General features: G+C 41.8%; 1 protein-coding gene across 1 annotated transcript in view; it reads left to right on the forward strand.

Annotated features, from left to right (window-relative positions):
* The first annotated feature begins 906 nt into the window (after positions 1-906).
* rnf144aa (ring finger protein 144aa) overlaps positions 907-15907 on the forward strand; it is a 29696-nt gene continuing 14695 nt past the window's right edge. Inside the window, exons 1-2 of the mRNA XM_038729725.1 lie at positions 907-1049; positions 1297-1528. The gene's annotated coding sequence lies outside the window, so the exon portion shown is untranslated. The remainder of the gene's footprint in view (positions 1050-1296; positions 1529-15907) is intronic.

Consider the following 15907-nt stretch of genomic DNA (forward strand, 5'->3'; position numbering starts at 1 on the left):
TGCTAAACTGAGCAGACTGGCCTGTCCTGTTATACTGTTGGGGATAAGTCTCTACTGTTCACAGTTCAGTACATTCTATTGTTCTGCTTGGTTGGTAAATGGACATTTTGTATGGAAGTATGCCTTAAGATTGAATATAAGGTTTTGAGCAGAACGTATGAGTTTTAATTAATCTTGAGAGTTGACTCGTTGCACTATGTTCACTGCTTTTATGATTTTACCTGTAGCACTTTGATATTTGTTTCAAATGTAGTGCATTAAATGTCTTTTATTATTTTTTTTTTAGTTAAACTTTAACTGTGGCAATAATAATTAATAAAGGTTGGTGGACTGTGTTCAACAGGACAACAATGGAAGTCCAGGATTTTTATCGTTCTGTCCCTGAAAATGTCTGACATATTGCTTTCTATATTACAATGTCGTCAAAAACCCAAAACTATTTTTGGTTTGGGTTTATTGACAACATTCTAATATATTGCTCAAACGTTTTCACATGAGGTTTCACAAAGGTTTCAATTCAGTCTTGCAACTGGGAGATTATTTGAATGAAATAAAAATGAAACTTAATAATAATGAAACTAGACCCCCCCCCCGTCTCTCTGTCTCCATCCCAATAAAGTATAGGCAAATGAAATGTAGTTTTTGGTGCTCACATTGAAAATTGCGGCTTAGTATTATTTGTCCATCTCAAAACCTGGACATCTGCATGGCTAGATACCACTATCCTACATTATAATGACATGTCAACATTTCTTCCATTATGGCCAAAGCAAGGCTACCCTAAAGGTGCTGGCACAAGATAAACAAGATATCTGCATGGCTAGACAGGCTACCACTAGAGGGAGATAAGAAAACATGTTTTTCATTAGAACAGACTCTCGGGCGATTGCAGTGTTTTGACAATAAGGGGCGCTGTCGTTTGTCAAAAAGTGGGGAGTGCTGAGCTCTCCTTAAAGCGGCAGACGGGAAGCCTCTCACACACAAATGGCGTCTCTCCTGTGCGAAGCAGCTGATTTCCCACCAAGCACGACAGCAGGGACGGCGGAGAGGTAAACACACCGCCCCCGGATTCCTTTGCAACAAGATAGCCTCTTGCTTTTCGCAGGATCTGTGTGGCGGGCTGACGGCTGGACGTTGCGCACTCGTTGCTGACCGCTGTTCCGGTGTACAAACAGTCCTGCTGTCAAGCAAAACAGACTGTCAGCTGCAGCTTATGCTTCCCAGTGGTTTGCTTATTTATCTGCGCTGTTCTTTTTTAATTTTCGCCGATGGTTGTTGGTGTTCGTGTTTCACCAGGGCCTGATCTCGGGCGCAGTAGCGGGTCAAATGTTTCCACCCCGACGTTGGAGGGACTCGTAATAATGAACACGGGCATCATCCCTTCAGATATATTCTCCTCTTCCTCCTCCTTCTGCTTCTCCTCCGCCTGACTGGTTGGCCGCCACTTCGTTAATCCAATTCAGGAGATCATCTTCTCAACCTTTTCCTGAGGTTACACCATCAAGACGGCGTTATCCCAGAAAGCCAGGTACGGTGTTTTGTGCTTTTATTGAGTGTAAGACATGGTGTGCGCTCCAGCAGCTGATGCTCTCTCAGTGTCGTTTAGAAGCTGCTGTCGCATTTTATTTTCGCAGTTTCCTCGTTTTTATAGCAGTATGTTTTGTAGGCCACTTGGATCACAGCCGGTCGACTGTTAGGGATATCAGTGGTGACGTCTTAACTATAAGTGTGAAGCCTTTTACCTCTCTGCTGGCCTATTTTGGAGCAAACAACTTCAGTAAAAATAGATGACAAAGGTAGGCTGCAGGTAGCTGCTTCAAAATTACATCAGTGACGTTGTGTGTGTGTGTGTTGCTGACACTTGACCAGAGTTGCTGTAGTTGTTGTTCACCACAGCCTTTGAAACATATTTGCAGCAGCATGGGTATTGAACTGAACTGAACTCCAAGCACAACACGCTCAGAGTGAATGGCTCCAATGAGCTCTGAAAGGTCACTTGGCGCCCTGCTATTTCCATTTTAAGCAGCAGGTCCACCTCAGGGTAGAGTCAGATTATAGGCATGGCTATGAAACCAGGCTACTAGACAAACAGAGCGTTCTGCAGCCAGCACTGGTCAAGGCTGTGAGGCGTCTAATGTCTATCCTGCCTGTACACGGTGTTCCCATCTCACTTTATCTGTCCCTTTCAAATATCATCAGTATCCTGTGAAGATGTCAATATGTAGCCTAGGGGGGAAAACTGGTTCACTTCCTTATGGTGTGTTTTAAATGTGCCTAGTTTAGTCCCTGTGCCAGCTTCATGAAATACATTCAACATATGGAGGTCCATCCTGTTGCAAACCTTTGCTTTTAACTCTCACTGTGTGCTATTGATTCTCTCTCCAATGTCATGCTTTAGGAGCCATATTACAGGAGCCACGCACTTACTCTTCCTCTCATGCACACACACACACAAGAACACACATTTAGGGAATGTTGTATTTCCCGCATGTGGTTTCACAGGCGACGACGTTGTGATGCACTTTGTTCCATTCCCCTCAGAAAGAGCCCGATTTCCATCGGGGGAGTAAGTGCATCAAGCCACTACTCGCTGCTGCTGCTGTTCAAAACAAGAGAAAGATGTTCCATACAAAACAGCAACACATTCCTCAGAGAGCGGAGATGAGTTAACTTGAAAGGGAGAAGGAATGAGGTCATGATGCCCAGAACTCGGCATGCCAATCCGGTCGACAGTCAGGGTAAAAAAAAGTATGTTGAAACGCATACGTTACATAGGCATGCACATATGTAGGGTGCTTTATATAGACGACGAGGGCCCGTGATTGTTTTGATGTGATGTGTGCCCCGCACAGGACATTCCCCTCTCGCAGTGAAGTTAATAAGCCTTTCGTGGGTCTGAATAATATTACTGCTGCGTGTTGATAAAGATCCCTGCTGAATGTGTTATTGTGATAGTGATGATACGGCACTCTGGTAAACCTAAGAGAGTTTCTGATTGCAGGGAAGTCTGAGGCTGGACTTGTTTTACATCGACCCAGCTATGGGTTTTAGCAATCTTTACAGTGCTTAACAGTGCTCCGCTAAAACAAAGCACCTCATCACGTTTGTAGTTTTATGCCTTGGTGATGGATTATTAGAACTGAGTGCATGAAAATAATACAGGTGACACCTTGCCTGCTGTATGTACTATATACTTTGTGTGCTTTGATTGGTAGTATGCCATTTTACATTCTGTTGCAATCACACAAGTGGGTTTGGGGAATACACAAGGAAGCGCTTTGGTTTTCCAGGCCTGGATCAGTCTAAGGTAAATTTCCAGCTCCTGAGGAGGCTACCTGCCTCTGTGAGAGTCTAACTCTGGTCAGCTCTACTGTAGATCACACAGCAGCACCTACGTTGAGGAGATTAGTCAGCCTGAGACGGCGTTGATCTAGAAATGTGACACCCATTTTGTTTAAGTACACTTAACCAGTAATTAAAACTGAATTACTGTCAGTTCCTCATTACTTAAGTCTTATTAGATCGGTTTCAGTGAATTGAGGAGGGCTTGTGAGGGCAGGACGACACCAAATGTGAAACCTCAGTGGTTAGGTAAGTGGCGTTTCTAAAGAGACTGCATTTGTTAAATCACTCCTTTAATCCTGTAACATTTATACGTCTAACGAAGACATTTTGGTGTAATCTGACTCTAGGGATTGTAGTCTGCCTTTGTGGAGTCAGGTTGCCAAGGATTACGCAACAGCTTAAATGTCTTTCAGCAGGGTGTTGTGAGTAAGTGCTCAGGGTGGTGCTGGTTGCCAGGTGTACTATTTGTATGTGGTGCAGGGGGTTTGAGGGGACGGTGGTGTTCACACCCAACACTCAACAATGCAACCACTTGAGTTCTAAACAGCTCCTGAAAATGATGTTCATTGGCGCAGCGATCGCTTTAGCTCTGTGTGTTGTGGCTTGTTTCCAGTCAGTTAGGATTGCGTTGGGATGAGACAGGGGTAGTTAGGAGAGCATTATGTGATGCTCGTGTGTGCCGTGCTTCTTCTAGACGGCTGCTTGGCATTTTGAACTGTTCTCGAGGGCTCCATTCTCTCAGACAGGTAGGGAACATAGTGTGAGATGCTGTTATGTAATAAATGCACCACAGATTCTGCTGACCGTCTGACACTTTCCGCGATTTAGCATTTCAGGAAATCTGTAAATTGCAGCAAGCCCCTAGGGTTGAGTGAGTCCCACACAAACAAAGCAGCAAGCACAAGTACTTATAGACAAGAAAATAACTTAACTTCATTTGAACATCCTGGGTTTGCCTGTGAGCTTACAATTGCGTGACGTTGGGAATAGGAAATACATACTCTTTATGCATTGCACAGACTGTCAAGTTGTTTTCAAGCTGTGACAGTTTAGCTCTATCCATCCATACATATAATTACTGACTGCCTAATGATGGCCACAGTTAAAATGTTTTTAGAAGCAGATGTCAATGGAACTCTGGATACATATTTATTTGGTGGTAGATTTTACTGACTCTTGCAGAAAATGGCAGGAATATAGATGATGTAACATCATTATGTTGGTATATTTCCAGGGCAGCTATAATGGAGTTCTACAGCAAAAAAAAATCTCTAAAACATTTGCAGTTCCACACACTCACACTACATGGGCTTCTTTCTGAAGTTACTAATTTGGAAAAATGTTACGAAGAAATTTGTAGTTGTAGGAGACAGTAGTTTTTCCACCCACGAGTAGCCTCAATAGTCCATATTCAAACAACAAATCATATTTCATGTTCATTAAAGGGGTACAACTCACACTTCAGCTCGATTGGGAATAAGCCAACCCTTTGCTCTTACTATGTCTGTCTCTGTCGCTGATGCTCTCCACCTACACATGAAAACAGCAGAATTGAACATGTTTCAGCTCATACTCGGTTGAAAGTCATTCTCGGGAAATGCTGGAAAGCACTAACTGAAGAAGAAGTGAATGAGTCAAGAGGTAGGCTGGGTTCTTGGAGTGTCAGTGATGAGCCAATAGCTGGTACAACCTGGACCGACATAAATCACGAGCTGATGCCTGAGGGGGAGACAACAGATCAAGAGCACAGTGACTATGGATAGTGTTCAGGAGTTATCTGATTACATTACGATTTAGCATGCTATCATTCTTTGGTCAAAGGCTCCTAAAATCTAAACTTCTTGCTAGAATTTTGTTTGTATTTGGAAGGGCCTGACTAATACTTGGAGCACAGTAACAGTCCAAGCACTGACACTCTGACTAACCAGTCAACCTGCAGCCTTATTGTTCAATCAAGACTTATTTATTTAAACCAAACAAAAGATTTAAAGTTTTAATCCTTAAGATTTCTGTCCTGGTTGATTTGGCAACACATGGGGTTACTGTGGTAACAGCAAGTGCGGTTTACATGACAGCAAGTTATTGTGTAACACCAGAGGCTTAGTAACTACTAGTTAGTTTGTAACTGAATCAGCTACTAAAAATTGCACCACGATTACTTGGGTCAGAAACTCACTAGTTTAGATGTAAAGTCATAACTGAGGCAAGTGGCCAATCACCAATCAAAGATAAGAGTTCCATTATCATGGTTACCGTGCGCATTAGCTTTTTGGCTGGCTTGAGACACTTGGAATCGATATTTAAATATCATATCAATAAATTGGGCATCTACTTGGATTACTGTGATGACATGTCATTAATGAAAAATAATGCTGTGTAGCAGAAAAAACGCTGTTTTACCATAAGCAAGTATATAATTCTGTGACACTTCATGATTTACACCTACCCTGGGGCATGTGTAACTATTTAGTTGTTACTCAGATTTATGTTGTAACTTATCTCCATGCTGCAACTACTTTTATTTTAGTAATTCATATATCACAACTTAGTAATACTTTTTGTTCTAACTACGCTACGTTTGAACTTATACACGGTTGGTGCAACAGGCTGCCGGAGCAGCTACTAACAATTTCGTCCCTTGCTTGTTACGGTCTGATATGCCTTTAGTATAGTGCCTCACTTGTGGCAGCTCAACCAACACTCTGGTAGAGTGTTTGGCAAGAATATAACCTGTCTGAATATGGACTACAAAGTCTTTAAAAAGGCACAGTAACCAGCAACTGTAATTTAATCAGGGAAGAAGATGAACAGGTGAATGAAAGCACTTTTAAATGTGTCACCATGGTATTGTAGTTTCTCCTTTCTCACTCTTTTGATTTGTAAAGTTTAGGGGGATTACATCCTTTGTGTGTCTGCCACAAACCCAACAACAGGATGTCGGCGCATTTCCGAAGGTAGTTTTTGGCTTCCTCTTTCCCGTTCTCCTGCAATGGGACTGGGAGACCAGGTTCGCTTCACAAGGCAGCAGCTCACCGACAGCAGGGATGAGGGCTGCTGGAGGGCAGAGTGAGACAGAATGTGCTGTTGTGGTGTATAAGATGACGCAAAGTTGAAAAGTCTTTTGTCTTGTCTATGTGGCCCTAACTCGACGATTAGTGAAATTGCTTGTGAATTGTTGAGCCCACTGCTGGGAGAGTGTCACCGTACCCTGCAGATTAGTCTCTGAGTGCCTCTCTGTTGGAGTGGCTCTCTCCGGTGACCATGAAAACTCATTGTCCAGTGGAGTGACAGCAGTCCTCACTGTGCTGCAGTCACACTCGTTAGTTTAGTACTAGCTGTGTAATGTTCTCATTAAAGTCATTTCAGTGAAAACTGTTGATATGATAGAACTCCATTTAATTATCTTGGTCAGCACTATGCAGTTACTTTTAAAGTGTGGTGAAATGGCACATATTGTTTTTTTTACTTCTTGTTATGTGTAAGCTTATTGCAGACCTTGTCAATGCCTGCGCAGTGGCATAGCGGGTTTGTTCCCAGGGTGATAAAGCTGATGTCGTCTCAAAGGATCTAGCAGCGAGTCTGTAAAAGTGAAGCTAAGGCAGTGACAAACTGAATGTTTAACCTCCTCATGGCTTGTAAAAGAAATCAAATGCATGTGCTCATTCCCGAGAGTGTTAAAGAGGTGGTATTATGCTCATTTTCAGGTTCAAAATCCTATTTAGGGGTTGTACCAGAACAGGTTTACATGGTTTAATTTTCAAAAAACATATTTTTTGTCATACTGCACATTGCTGCAGCTCCCCTTTTCACCCTGTGTTGAAGGCTTAGTTTTAGCTATGGAGTGATACATCTTGTCTCTAAATGATCTTTGTTGGGAGTTGCACATGCGCAGTTCCTAGTTAAGGACTACTAGCCAATCAGAAGCAGAGAAGGGCAGATCAGCGAAAAGACGGTAAACATCTTCGATTCAGCTGTAGGCTACATGTTGCCGACCAGCTTGGCAACATGGACTGGAGCAAGAGTTTCAGAGTGGTTATTAATCTGTAACAAAAGTATCTTTCATCCATAAAGTTTTAACTGAGCTCTGTCTCTACATCACAGTAACAACTGTGATGTCCATTGAATGCTTGGAGGGTAGCTAGTGTTTGGAAGGGAGAGGAGAGGTGTGTTCCAACAATATGAATGACTTTATGAGAGCCCCTATATGCGTGCTTTTTCACATCAGTCACAGTAAGACCAACTGTCTGATGATTAAAGAATAATGCTGCCATTTTGTATTATTATCAACACTTCTACAAACGACTATTGTCTGTGTGGCCAGACTCCATTCTCATTTCTCTTTTTATTAACAACACATGAAAGAGTCATACTGTTTACTGTGTACTTGGTGACACATTCCTTCATTATTTGAACACAGACCCTGTTGTTAGTTTATTTGTCTTGACTTACAAAACACTGTAAACACATAATGGTGTTGCCTGCAAAGGCAGTATTCAGTTTTTTAAACATTTTAATCAGGTCATCTCAGTCAAATATATAAATATAAATAAAAAGTCTGACTGCCTTTGTCATGAATTCATCAAATTACTCTAAATGGTCTGAATTGCATTTTTGCTGTACACAAATAGCAGCTTGGCTACAGGTGGTAGAAACACAGATTAGCCTACATTAGTTCAAATTCGACAGATATCCTATTTGTCCTCCTGTGTCTCTGATAAGAGGGTCTATGATCTGCCACACATTCCATTGGACTTAAATGAAATACTCCCAGTTTTCAACAGTGTCTTTTTTTTCTCCTGTTTTTCAGCTGCTGCTGGCCTCGGTGGGTGGGACCTCTTTCTTTGTTTGCTGTGTTGATGAGAATTTAGATTGTTTGTTGGAGAAAGTAACTGTCCATTTAATCCAGTTAATCTACTCATCCACTGTTAATAAACAACCAAGTGGGTTTCGCCCCAGTATTTTTCTCACATTTTGTTTTTGGATGGAAACTCCCAAGGAATTCTAATGAGGCTTACTTCAAAGATGAAACTGAAAGTTAAAAAAAACAACCTGGCAGAAAAAACACAATGAGAAAATAAAAATTAAGCCAGCATTAACAAACAAAACTGAGTGATTTTCGACAACAGTAAGCCAATTTATTTTTGTTGGATTCTGTTTTGGATGGAAGTACAAAAAGAATTCTGGATATTACGGTCTCTTTAATGACAAACTGAAAATAACTGCCCATGCATAACACAGAACAGGGAGCAGATGTTTATAGCTGAGCTGAGCGGTTTCAGGATAATAAATGTTTGTTCTCAGTCGGGATCACGTGTTTGTAAGAGTTTACTTCTATAAATACAGTACCAGTAACATTAAAGATTGTCGAAACATCCACAACAATGACCTGAGAGCTTAATCTGATTATTCGCTGTAATAGTGTACATGTAAAAATAATAACTAAAGCTGTAGAGCAGTGAGTGACAACAGATTGCAACCAAGTCGACCCTTTTGCCCAAGCTCTCTGCATCTGTCAATAGAAATGGGCTCAATGTGGCATGCCTGTCATCTTCACTTACCTTCTGAGACTATAATGTGAGCCTAGATGGCTTTTTTTTGGGAGAGGGTGAGCAAATCTATTGTCACTGCTTTGAGCCTTGTTTTAAGTTGGCAAAATATGATGCCATATGTCTCCAGTAAAGACGCTTTTCTAGCCGTCTTATCTATGTTTTTACGTTCTTTATTTTTTGTGTTGTACAGAATTGTATGTTGTCACCCTTGTTCAGTGTAGTCTGGCTCTGTTGCCCTGGACAATAAGACGTTGTGGGCAAGACCTGCCTCTTGCTTTAGCTGCCAGTCTGAATGTTTTGTTCTGTGCTTGCTCACCAATATGTCATCGAGTCTGAGGGTGCATTATTCGCTGCCTCCAGGTACTGAGAAGTTATCTGGGGTGTGGCAATGAACTCATTCAACTGAGGGGGAGAAAAGGATCTCTCGTACATTCCAAATCTCACTGGCAATTGGAAGGAGAGCTTATGGAAATGAAAAGTCAATGAGTGCCGGGGTTTACTTAGGCGAGCATTGAATATTTCTGTAGACTCTTTAAAACTTCAAGGAACAAACACAGAACATTTAAAATGCCACTGAATCTCATGAATATTTACAGACAGTAATTAAGTACTGCCAAAGCCTCGGCTCATTTGCCAAACGGTCTACTTAGTAGGCTTACATGGGTGTGGAAAAGAGTCCTTTTTTTATTATAATTTCACAGGTTTTTCCCTCCCATCTTCTGCTGTCGTGTTTTTCCTTTTTCTTTTTTGCCCAATTTCACTCTTTTTTAGCATGATGACTGATGTTTCCTTCCCCATCTTCCTTCCTTCCTTCCTTCTTTTTTTCACCCCAGCTCACTCATCTGCTTTGTTCTCTTGACTGGGTTGCATTAACGCTGTGAGGTAATTCCTGCTGGCAGACTGCAGTTTCTGGTAAATGTGGTTTAGCATTGAACAGTTCCCTCTACCTGTTGACACTGTTGCAACATAATAACCAATAAGCCATTGTAACTTGACAGCAGATTTGCCTCTTCTTCAGGCTGCTCAGTCGTCGTCACCATAAACACACCCAACTGAACTGGCAAATAATGCAAACCAGCTCAAGCAGTGCAATCAAACTTCTTGCAGTTTAGAGAGTGGATATTTAGCTTGCATTGCAGCAGAAAAATGGCAAGAGACCAAGTAGACATGAGACAAAGTTTTTCTTGTTTATTTTTTGCCCTACATACCCATGACCACTGTCAGCGTCTGTCAGGTCCAAACTGCAAAACAGACTTTGACTTGCTTGGAAACACGCACGCATGCACGCACGCTTCTCCACACCATTCACAATGCCAAAATACATTTGGGTGATTATGTAACTCCTCAGGGCATGGAAAAAATTAGGTCTATGACCACTCTTAGCTACCCTTTTAGAGCTCCCCCTCGATGTCAAGAACAGACGGCGACTGTCCCTAACCGCTGTTCCTCCACGAAGGCATTTCACCTTTCACATTCAGAGATTGAGCTGTCCAATTAACGAATCCCCGCGTGCGTGCTTTAGGTTATAAATGTGGGTTAGTTGATAGTCGATCAAGAGAATAACACACTAGGGCGCGTCCTGAGTGAATGGGTTTGGCTGGGCACAGTATGACCTAAGTGTTATTTCAGTACTGTATGTTCTGCGTCAACCTATGGCCCACATAACACCCATGACCTACATTCTCATTCAAAAATGCTCATAATAGACGCTGACATTTATTAATGTTATTTGTTCATCGTTTGATGTAGGGATATGTCCCACATTGATTTTTATTTTAATAGTGCACCAATGAGATTTTCTATGTAAATCTAATTAGGGTTGTAAACGTACTCATCCTTATCGTTGTAGTTAACGGTGACTATATGTTCCCCCTACAATAAAAAAGCCTACATTCTGTTATTGATGTCCCCCATGGGATAATTTTCTTCAGGTGTGTGTGTGTGTGTGTGTGTGTGTGTGTGTGTGTGTGCTTTCACAACAATGTGACAAGAAGTAATAGCAGGCAGTAAAGGGGAGCCAAGGGAGTCTGGAAAATGGACGAAATTGGCACATTGCCACTGTCCTCTCTCACTTTCTTTTTACTCAGTCTCTCTCCTTTTCTCTGCAGCAATAGATACAGAGATGATGTGACAGAAATGAAGCTTAGAGGCCCTACTAATTGGCCATGAAGAGCAGGGCTGGCTGTGACTGAGGAAGGAAAGGCAGCAAGGAACAGGGGGGGGGGGGGGGAGCAACCAATCTGGTTTTCTTTTTTTCTTGGTATATGGTTTTTCTGTGAATGAAATCACAGGCTTTGTGAACATACATGCACCATAAGTGTTTGTGGAATGCAGTTACAGCTGTGTCCACTGAGACAAAAAGAAATTATTGTAGCAGTATGCCAGACAGAAATGTTCACAAGCGTAAAATAGAAGTTATATTAGGTTTCGCTGATGAGGCCGGTCGGGAAGAAAAGTTTGTTCGAGTCAGCTAGTATCATATCAGGCTTCTCACTCCATTAATTCTGCTGCACCACATAATGACACAATTGAACATCTGCTGTATTGGCTCGCCCCCAGACTTCAGGTGGAATATCATCAGCATGGTCTCAGTCCATATTCCACGCCTGCCGCCTTTTCCAGTTGAACACAGTGTGGCTTTCGGTTGTCGTCCTTCACTTGTCTTATTGGTTGACAGCACATTCTTGTATATCAGAAGGACAGCTTTGTGCTGAAAGAATGTTCATCTGTGAATGTGTGAGAGAATGGCTGTGTTCGCAATTGCATACATACAAACATACCATTCCTGCAAAGTACAACATCAGATTCGCATGTAGTGACGCCACTGGCTTTATGTGTGTGTGTGTGTGTGTGTGAGAGGTTCCTCATGAATATGAAGCCTGCATCACATGCAGTGTGAGGCTTCATGTTGTAGCATATGAAAATCTGCTCTCACTTGAATGCAGACTGGGACTTGTCTCTTGTGTAGATACTGACAGAGGAACAGCAAAAACACTAAGGGTGTTTTTAATCAGACCTACTAGAAAAATAAGGACATATGGAGGCACAGTATAATTCCCACAATATAATGAGTGTTGAATGAATGCTTATATACTATAAGTATGGTCTTCTATTATGGTAGCAGTTAAAGGTTGACATCACCAGAGTGAGGACATTTATTGAGTTTCTGGCAAATTTACATTTATTATTAGAATTAGCCATGGGTTTAGGGCTAAAGCTAGGTTTGCTGCCTGTTACTGTTGGGGTGTGTGTGCAATATAATTTTCCTCAATAAGAATAAAACGAATGTTCAATAAATCATCAATAAATGTTTGATTTAATTAACTTGAACTAATTAGCACTTAATTTTTCTATTAAGATAATTATTTTGTTGAGGAAAAGGACTGAAAAAAGATTAACTAATTATATATATTTTTTAAATGTTTGGAATGTTCTACCTCAGATTTGTGAAGTGATCCACTGTTTGGAATAAAGTGTTTGCCACATTCTGACCGTGAAGAATTGTTTAACCACACAATCTGGTTTCTTCAATTTTCACTCAGGAGCAAAAATCAGCCTTTAAACTTGGAAGAAATAATGATTTGACATTTATTGTGATAGTTATCGATATTGATTGATTGATTGAATGAATTTATTTTTTTTCGTGATAATATTTTTGGCCATATCCCCCAGCCCTACTTTAAAGTGACCTTTATTTTGCACAACATGTGATGCAGATGCATCATGTATACTGCAGCAAGAAATCCTTTTTACTTCGAGGTCCCTAGAGGCATTCTCCTCAATTGCTCCTCCATGACCATTTCCACCCCTCTTATGCAATAGAGTGTGTGTGTGTGTGTGTGTGTGTGTGTGTGTGTTTTTTTTTTCTGGATATGGAGTCCTTATCGCATGAGTGCTGCTGTAGCCTGTTAAGCTATGAGTGGAGGCCCCTCAGACTGATGACTGTCACATGTTGACCACCGCTCAAGATGGATGTTTGACCTCTGACTCACTACTGACTCCCGCCTTATTGATTTTTAGCACTCTGACCGACCTTTTCAGACATATAGCAGCACACATAGAGCCCCACAGGCCTGCATGCACTGTCCCATTTATCGGGATGTGCGTGTTTCTCAGTGATAATGGAACATCTAGTTAATAATGCAGCGAGGGGGGCACTGCACCACCTTTTCTCATGAAAACTCATTTTCCCTTTGTTGCTCTTTCTCTCTCCCTCCCATCCTCTCCTCTCCTTGGGCCATCCTTACTAAACAATTTCATTTGTCCCCATCGACCCAGTCTGTCTGCATTTGCACAACCAATATAAAGTCTGGGAGGAGAGAAACGGTTTTAAATGTATCAGAAAGCCCTGCTCTGTGCAGTGTGAAATACTTTTTACCATCCGGTTTGGTTTTTTTTGCCTCAGGGCTAATGGGGTTCAGTAGCTCGGACAAGGAGACAGATAAAGAAACAGGCTAATTTCATTCCTTGTGGAACTGCTGTCATTCAAGTCGTCCGCTACACAGCTTTGAGACTGTACCACAGCAGTGCTGAGATAGTTGTTGGTGTTTAGCACCTTTCCTGTGAAGTGTCTGTCACAGTCCTCTAATTTAACTCTGACTTCCAATGTCATCCTCTTTGCCTGTGAAGTTTGTCCATGTTTGCAGAATAATGTTAAAATTTGTGAGACCATTTCTACTGCTACATTAAATCATTACCCAGTTTTTATGACTGATGCACCTGTAACCTGTACTTCTGGCTCACCTGTGGGGCTGTATTTCCAATTTAATTGCTTCAGTGGTAAAGTCTTTCATGTGTTATTATGGACCACCGAAGCACACAGCCTCCCACACTCTACCCTGGGGGTCATTTCAGTAAGTCCTTGGCTCCATCCTGATAAGAAATTGCTATTTAAGCTTTTGTATACGAGTTCGGCAGCACCTACATAATAGAGTCTGCACTGCTCAGTGCTTTCTGGTCAGTGTGATGGATAGCTGGATGAATGCCAGGTGATCTGAGTGAGTCAGACATGAGGTGCATCTCATTTTTTCCTTATTTTCCCTCTTCAGTTTTTCTCACTTTTCAGTTTTCTCCTTGGTCCTCCTACTTAAGACACGATGAAGAGAGGCGAAGGAGGAAGAATTCAGGCGAACAGATTTTATCAAATGACACATTTTTCCTAGTCGAGCATCACTGGAAGGGACATCACAGCTGCATCAGCTGAGAATGAGCTTGTAGCTGCTCTGTAGCATCTTGTTGCCTTAGAGTCTTTGTTTACACAAATAATGGAATGTATATTGAAATATTTTGCATATTGTCACTTAAATCTGCACTTTCTAATGAGCAGCTTCCTTCCTATATTTGCATCTTGAGTTATTCACGCTGACTTACACAGTCTTTCCGCTTGTAAATTCATCACTAAATAATTGTGAGTATGATGAGTCTGTTGAACTAGTTAAGTAATCTTTTAAGGAAAAGAATGAAATGATGGTGTTTCTGCCCAAAATGATTAATTTCTTCTATGTGACTAAACGGGGAACTACACTTGCAGACAATCAAAATGTGTTTATTACTGAAAGAAGACGCCAGACGCATGTCAGCAATGGGACCAGATAAAAATATTCTAAATAAAATAATTTGCCTAATCTTGACTGTGCTAACATTCATGTTAAATTTGTGGGATGCCATCTTGCTAATGATGACCAAGATATGAAAGCTCCTTGCACCAAAGGCTACAGCCCATCACATGACTCCCTTGTTTTGCCCCATTACCACAGACTGTATAAGTCTCTGTGTCATTATTATTATTTTTTCTCTAGCATGAATCATCTGTGGATTGCCTTCACCTGGCACCCTAATGAAGCTGATCCACGGTGGATGAAACGGCCTGCATTTTCCTTTTAAACGATTAAATGTGTTGTTAAGAGGGGTGGTGTGAAGAGATATCGTCTCTCTGCTAAACCATAACACACTGACTGTCTCTTTTTCTCTCCACTCCCCTCTCTGGGTGTCGCATGTAGACTGCACAAGAGTCCATGGAGCAATCATGTGAACTGTTCAGCCCCTCTCCTCCCACTCGCTGCCCTGTTCCTGTACGTCTGTGAACAGGCAGCTGCACATTGAGGCCGACTGTATCCTGGCCAGTGAAAGCAAACTGTGATCACTCCCCGTCTCCTCTCTTCTGCCATGCTTCTCTCTCTCCCTCCTATCCATTGCCCCCTCCAAAATCCTCCTTCAGTCCGTTGCTAAGCAGCACAGGCAGAGCTTGATTGTGTGTGTGTGTGTGTGTGTGTGTGTGTGTGTGTGTGTGTGTGTGTGTGTGTACGCACTTCCTGTAAACAGCCGAGTGGGTGCTCTTTGCTCTCAGCTACTGAGGGAAGAAGAGAGTGAGACGAGACGGCCTAAAATAACCCTCTCCGACTCTCACAAAAGAGATGCAATGACGCGCAGTGAAGTGTAAAAAAAAAAAAAGTGGTATTTCATCCCAAGTGAAAATTTCAGAAGGAGCTGAGATAGCTGATGGCTACAGTTTCAGGAGGATCAGAGTTTCAGGAGCATTTGAACTATATTTTCTTTAATGTTTTTTTTACTGCCAGGAAGCATGAGGCCTGGAATAAAAATGAACACCGCTGACAAGGGCCATTTATGCAGAGGGCTGGTGCCATACAGCCGGCCTGTGTGTGAGTGTGCCCCCTGAAAATGCATTTTCAGTCTGTGCTTATACTGTCATGCTGATTGTATCACCGCAAATAAAGCACATCTTAGAGCCACATATATTCTCACTTGAAGGATTTCCTTTGTCATCAGCAGGATTATGAGAACTACCCATTCTACCTTGTTCACTTTATTAATCTTCGCCAGATGTAAGCCTGGAAGGGATGATACGTTTGGTCATGTATGTGTGTGTGTATCTGTCGGCAGCTAATATGCATACTTCTGGACCCATTAGCCTAATATTTTTGTGCACATTTATAATTGTATGCTCAAGAACTTAATTTCTTGCCGTTTTACAATATGCGTTACGACATAGGAAA

This window comes from Micropterus salmoides, unplaced genomic scaffold, assembly GCF_014851395.1.
Source record: "Micropterus salmoides isolate LMB-PRFRI ecotype aquatic unplaced genomic scaffold, ASM1485139v1 Ms_hic_scaffold_19, whole genome shotgun sequence".
Classification (NCBI taxonomy): Eukaryota; Metazoa; Chordata; class Actinopteri; order Centrarchiformes; family Centrarchidae; genus Micropterus; species Micropterus salmoides.